Here is a 6,877-nt window from a genome sequence, read left to right on the forward strand (position 1 = left end):
GAGACAGAGCTGATTTCCAAAATGATTTGGCGACCCCCAGAAATCATCTCGCGGCCCCAATTGGGGTCCCGACCCCAAGGTTGAGAACAGCTGCTCTAGATGCTTATTTTACAGTATCTGTGAGGACCAGAACATGTTGTGGAGGTGTCAGAAATCTTACTACACACACATCAAACACTGTTAATGACTGGCTGAGAGACTCATCCATGCAAATGGTGCCTGGTCATATACATTTATTAAATTATAGTCATTTCAGAGCCATAGAGACTATAACAGCCACTCTGTTTGATTATTTTCTGTAGATACTCTTGTTGTTACTTTGGTAGATAGTTTCAGGTTTTTCAATTTTCATTGAGCTCAGTTCTTCGAGTAGTTTTATTAACTTTTTTTTGTCCATCAATTTAATGTAGAATACCACTTGTAAATGTAAATACAGAAGAAACGGTAGATGTTAAGTTATGAAATGTATGATGTCAGATCACCTCAGTGCTTCTCTTCAATGTTGGAGTGATTTCTGTTAAGGAGAATATTTAAAAAGGCAGATGGTTGACAAGGTAGTAGAACTAATTAGACTCTCTGATGTTTTGTTGTAGCTTTTGGAGGAAATGTCTCCCAACTGTGTTTGGCTGAAACTCCCTATGTAAAAAAATAAACTTTCAGAATATGTTCAAATGTCAGTAATTAATACATACAGTGTGTTGGATAAAGATTCCCGTGGAAGCCCGGTAATGATGATAAATACTGTTTGTTAAACACTGTTCTCTTGACCTACAAGACCTTTAAACTGCCTCACTCAGCAGAACCAGATACTCCTCACAGCATCACAGCATGCTAACCTACATTTGCTAAAACCACTTCGGCTTGTTTGATAGGCAGCTGGGACCAAAACATTATGTTTACAACATGAAGTTGGGAGCAAGGTTATTATAGTTAACGAAAACTAACGAAATAACGAAAACTAGAATTGAAAAAACATTTTCGTTAACTGAAATAAAAATAAAAACTAGAGTTTTTAAAAAAACGATAACTAACTGAAACTGTATTTTGTGGTTACAAAACTAACTACAACTAACTAAAATTATAGTGAAAATGTCCTTAGTTTTCGTTTTTGTCAACTTTTTTCATTCATAATTCAGTGTTTCTATTTGAACATGCAACACATGGTGAATATGTTTACTGAGACTGGGATGTTTACACTAGAACCAAAATACAAAACACCCAGAACTGTAAGAGTTAATAACCTTATTGGGGCTGAGATGATAAACCAAAGGAAATAAAGGAAACATTTATTATGACCTCTTTGAATCTGGCACCCAACACATAGCCCATTACAAAAAAACTAAAACTAACACTAAAACTAATAAAAACTAAACTAAAACTAAGCATTTTCAAAAAATAAAAACTAAACTAAAACTAGAAAACTGACTCTAAAAACTAACTAAAACTAACTGAATTTGAAAACAAAAATTCACAACAAAATTAAAACTAAAACTAATGAAAAATCCAAAACTATTATAACCTTGGTTGGGAGTATACAAAAGTCTGCAGAGTCAAAAACTCTGGTTTCATTGAGTTGGGCCCATTGCCTTCTGAACACCAGCTAACAACTTTTATTTTTTTAATCTGACAGCTTTAGCTACCTGTTACTTTCAGATTTAAGTTTTACACATAAAACCTATAGTGAGATTGTAAAAATGGTATATTGTTATAGTGGGGCGGATTAGCTCAATATTTTACAACAATCGTTCACTTTGTGATAAAAGCATGAAATTTGGTAGATGTGTTGGTGAATATGTTTCGAACAAATCTGGATATTGGGCCACCTCAAAAGCGCCCCCTAGTGGCCGTGGCAGGCATTTGTTATACGAATAAATCAATGATGAATAAAAACTGCCCTTTTAATAATACCAACTGATGATGAATTGTATATTGTTGGAAAGCCTGATTAGTCACCTTTACAACGAGGTACAGCTTGTAAGGATCGTGCATTCATGGAATGAGCAACGGGGCTAAACGTGTGGGTAGCACCCCCCAAAAATGTGCATCCCCTGTGTAGTGGGGCGGATTAGCTGAACAATCGTTCATTTTGTGATAAAAGCATCAAATTTGGTACACTCATTGCTGAATACATGTTTAATGAATCTGGATATTAGGCCATCGCAAAAAAAATTCTGATGGCTGTGGCGGCCATTTTTAAAAATGGCCATTTAAAAGCGGCCATTTTTTAAAATGGCCACCGGTGGTTACTGGCGAGGAATGCTTTGCCTACCCTACAGCTGCTGTTTCATGTTTTCAGCACCACAAATATAATTTAGAGACATGTTAAAGTGACAAAAGCTTTATTACAGTCTAATAGAAAAGAACATTAACTTTGTATAACATTTTAGTAGGTCTTGATATTCCCATTCACAGGCTACGGCCTCCTCTTTGGCTTGTATTCTTCTGTTGCTCCTTAAAAAGAAAAAATAATTTTCAATATTGTATGACTTGCAACAATAAAAACAAAACACATTTAGACAGAGAAAAAAATCATACATTTTAAAAATTCTACTAGGGTTACTTGTAGCAGGTTACTCTTTCTGGCAAAATCCTTGTACTGAGGTGTGTGACTTAGTCAGGACGCTTAGCCAAATAAAGGGGACACGCCGGACAAGAGCACCACATTTTTTCCACATACTCTCTATCATTATAGGTTTCAATTTTTAGTAGGAGCCACTTCATCAAGATTGTGGTGATGGCAGCCATATAAAGTCTATGAGAAATGCTATATCTTCCAAGCCACTTAGAAGGTCAATCTTGGTGTCAAAATATACATTTTCTGGGTCCAGGAATCATTTAAAGCTATTGAGAATATCACTAGATGATTATTTGATCAAACAGATATGTTCATTTTCACTCAGACTGGGCAACTCGCTTCAAGTGCTGCAGCAGGGTATCCTGAGTTGAAACTGTTTGGAATCAATGTTCACGGGAGAGTGTGGATTAGCTGCCATGTACACTGCTCAAAAAAATCAAGGATACGCTTTCATCTCATGTCAGATTGATCAACAAATTATTTACAGTGAGTCATCCAGTGATATTCTCAATAGCTTTAAATGATTCTTTGACCCAGAAAATGTATATTTTGACACCAAGATTGACCTTCTAAGTGGCTTGGAAGATATATTGGTTCTCATAGACTTATGGCTTATATGGCTGCCATCTCCGATCTGCAATCTTGATGAAGTGGCTCCTACCAAAAGTTGAAACCTTTGGTGATAGAGAGCATGTGGAAAAATTTTGGTGCTTTTGTCCGGCGTGTCCCCTTTCTTCTCAAATCTGGTCCTAAGCCACCTGACTAACTGTGATGGAGTTATAAAATACATTTAAAAAAAGAAAAAAAGAACCACATGGGCAAAGGAGACATTACATATAGTGTCTGTGTGTGTGTGTGTGTGTGTGTGTGTGTGTGCAGAGAGGGATGTCCACATTCCACAGGACATAATTTAACAGTGTCTTATTAAGCTTTCACACCCAACAGCCACTGATACATGTTCCAAGCTAACTAGCTAGCTTAAGTACCTATTTTTGCTATCTTGCTAATTTACTTTTCCGCCAAGGCCCATGATGATTGTTTTTCTCTTTAGCCTTTATGATGTTCATAGCATATTTTATTCATAATTATAACAGGTGAAATAAAATATTTAGACATACCTTGATGGACAGTCCACTGCACTGCTTGTCCCAGGAAGCAAATGCTAGCTAGCTCATTTGCTAGCTAGCTCGATGGCTAGCCCGATTGTGGTGGGGCAGGAAAAATAACTGAAACAGTGTCTAACTGGATTTTTGTTAATTTAATATGTGTATTTACATTTTTTAATTTACGTTTGTATATTTGGTTTACATTTTTTAAATATTTTAAGAAATAATTTAAATATTTTTTGTAATTTTAACGAAGAAAATGACTGCTATGGCCACTAGGGGGCGAATTTGCGATGGCCTAATATACAGATTTGTTTGAAACATATCCACCAACACATCCACCAAATTGTGTGCTTCTATCACAAAATAAACAATTCTTGTGATTTATTGAGCTAATCCGCCCCACAGGGGATGCACATGTTTGGGGGGTGCTACCCACACGTTTAGCCCCGTTGCTCATTCCATGAATGCACGATCCTTACAAGCTGTACCTCGTTGTAAAGGTGACTAATCAGGCTTTCAAACAATATACAATTCATCACCAGTTGGTATTATTAAAAGGGCAGTTTTTATTCATCATTGATTTATTTGTATAACAAATGCCTGCCACGGCCACTAGGGGGCGCTTTTGAGGTGGCCCAATATCCAGATTTGTTTGAAACATATTCACCAACACATCTACCAAATTTCATGCTTTTATCACAAAGTGAACGATTGTTCAGCTAATCCGCCCCACTAACTTAAGGTTGAACTATAAAATATGAAACAGTAGCATTACAATAACATGGCCCATTCTGCTGCTTCTGATTACATTTACTTACCTGTTGTTGTTTATACTTTTACCTATTTTAAAGAATTGTTCTATCACAGCCACAACAAACCAACCATCACCTTCAGCTTCTGCACCTGAGCAGGTAACAAAGCAGCAGCAACTGTTGGTTCTGAAAGGGGAAGCTAATGCAGAAGTACAGGTGCATCTCAATACATTAGATGGTAACGCTTTATATTAAGGTCCTTGTAATAACCATTAATTAACAAGTAAAAAGGCCCTTGTAAGTCCTTACAAGATGCTTATTAACATTACTGTGTGTTTATAAGCCTATATAAGTGTTAATAATGGCATTATAATACAGCTAATAGCAGGCTATAAGAGATGTATAATAAGAACATTAATAAAAACCTCATGAGTATCTTATAATTCTTCATAATAGCATTACAAACACCCATAACCCACCCATTATGTCTTTGCCATGCCTTTATTAATCTTTTGTTTGCTTATTGATATTAAAATATACTTTATTGCTCATCTATTATAAGTTAACTATGCATTTGTTAACAGTTAACTATGCTTTTTGCAGCTAAAGGGGATCTAAAGCCAGAACAATGCCTTATTACTTATTAATTAATGGTTATTACAAGGACCTTAATATAAAGCGTTACCCATTAGATTATCATGGAAAAGTCAATTTCTAGTAGTTCAAGTCAAATAGCCTCAACCAAGCATTGAGTCATATAGATGGATACATATTTTGAGACACTGAATTTTAGGTCTTCATTAATGTAAGGCATAATCATTATAATTAGAAGACATTAAATAAAGACATGAAATGTTTCATTCTGTGTGTAATGGATATATATAATGTGTTATTTCCACTTTTTCAAATTTATTTACTGACATAAACTAAAGTGACATTTAACTTAATAACTGAAATTGGTTACTTAATGTCTGAAATACATTAAAGTAACTTAATCTGCCCTGAACATTGAGAGTTCAATTGTATGAAAAAGTCCACTTTACTATAATTAATATCCAGTTTATTATATTCAAATGAACATGTGTGGAACATGTGGGTAGTGTTGGTGAAGGGCTAAACAGGCCTAATTAATCTGAAATAGCTGTGAGAACATCTGACCAACGAGGTTGGGAACTACTTCAGCAGGTTCTATAAACTCAAACACTTCTTTTTCTCACAAAAGACACCAGACTGGCAACGCTAACATCCGGCCTTCAGCATGCATGACATGATTTATTTCAAAAATCCAGAGATATTACACACAAACTATAAATCATATAAAAGACTTAAAGCATTTTATTTCCATTCCCACCTTCAAAAAAACGGGAACATGACTGGCGAAAGTAACCCACATATAGATAAACAAAACGTACTAAAGTCTGTCTGCCAAACTGCAATAATATCATGCTCTTTATTATATAAACAAAAAAAGTAATGTCTCCGTTATCTCCTTTCATCCCTCCTTTGTTCCCGTCATCTTTGCACGTATTAGAAAAAGCGGCCACACCTTTTTTCCTCTCCTTCAAACTCCTACTGAAGCTCGCTGCTGCAGCATCATCCAAAGAAAATGTACACGGATCCTTCAGATACAAAAACTGCTCGTGAAACTAATAAACATCAGTTACACAAATTAAAAAAGCACTAAAATTAACAAGCAACCCAAAGCATTTTCTTGTACAAGCTCTGAACTAGGAGGCTGTGGAAATGGAACTAGACTGGGGTTCAGATTGTCTCGTATTTGTCGTGATTAATGATTCAATTGATTATTGATTATCTCCGTGGTCACAGTCTAGGTCAGATCAGGTTCCAACGACTGATTGTTTCTAAACGTCCGCACGCTGGAAGATACAGAATATTAATGACAAAAATATAGATCCCTGTAGTCAATTTTACTGGCAAAAATGTTATTATTCCATAATTAATCTGAAAAGCCCTTCATTGCCTGTACTTTTACATCATGATGATGAACACATACTGAATATTGAAATAGCAGCTTATCTCTACTTACTGTCGGTTTTTTTAAATTTCAGTGGCTATTGCTCTTTGGCAGTGTCCTAGCTCTTCTGTTTCTAACTATATTGTGCTCTCCTCTTGTGAATTGAGGTGGTGTGTTGGTGTGTAAAGGGCAATCATATTACTCTGAAATATACGTCACACACACACACATTCACACACCCACACACACTCTCACACACACACAGTGAAGACACAGAGCATGCACACAAAGTAGGCTGTTGCAGGCTACACGTCCTTCCAAACAAAACTGGATTTGCACCCCTACTGAACGCCATCTAACTATCCAAAACATGCTCATAGGCCAAAAAACGGGAACTCATGCGCGCCGACTCATGCAGGATCTCACACACATGCAGGATCTCACACACATACACACACACCTCAGC

Source organism: Centropristis striata, chromosome 1 (assembly GCF_030273125.1).
Source record: "Centropristis striata isolate RG_2023a ecotype Rhode Island chromosome 1, C.striata_1.0, whole genome shotgun sequence".
Taxonomy (NCBI): Eukaryota; Metazoa; Chordata; class Actinopteri; order Perciformes; family Serranidae; genus Centropristis; species Centropristis striata.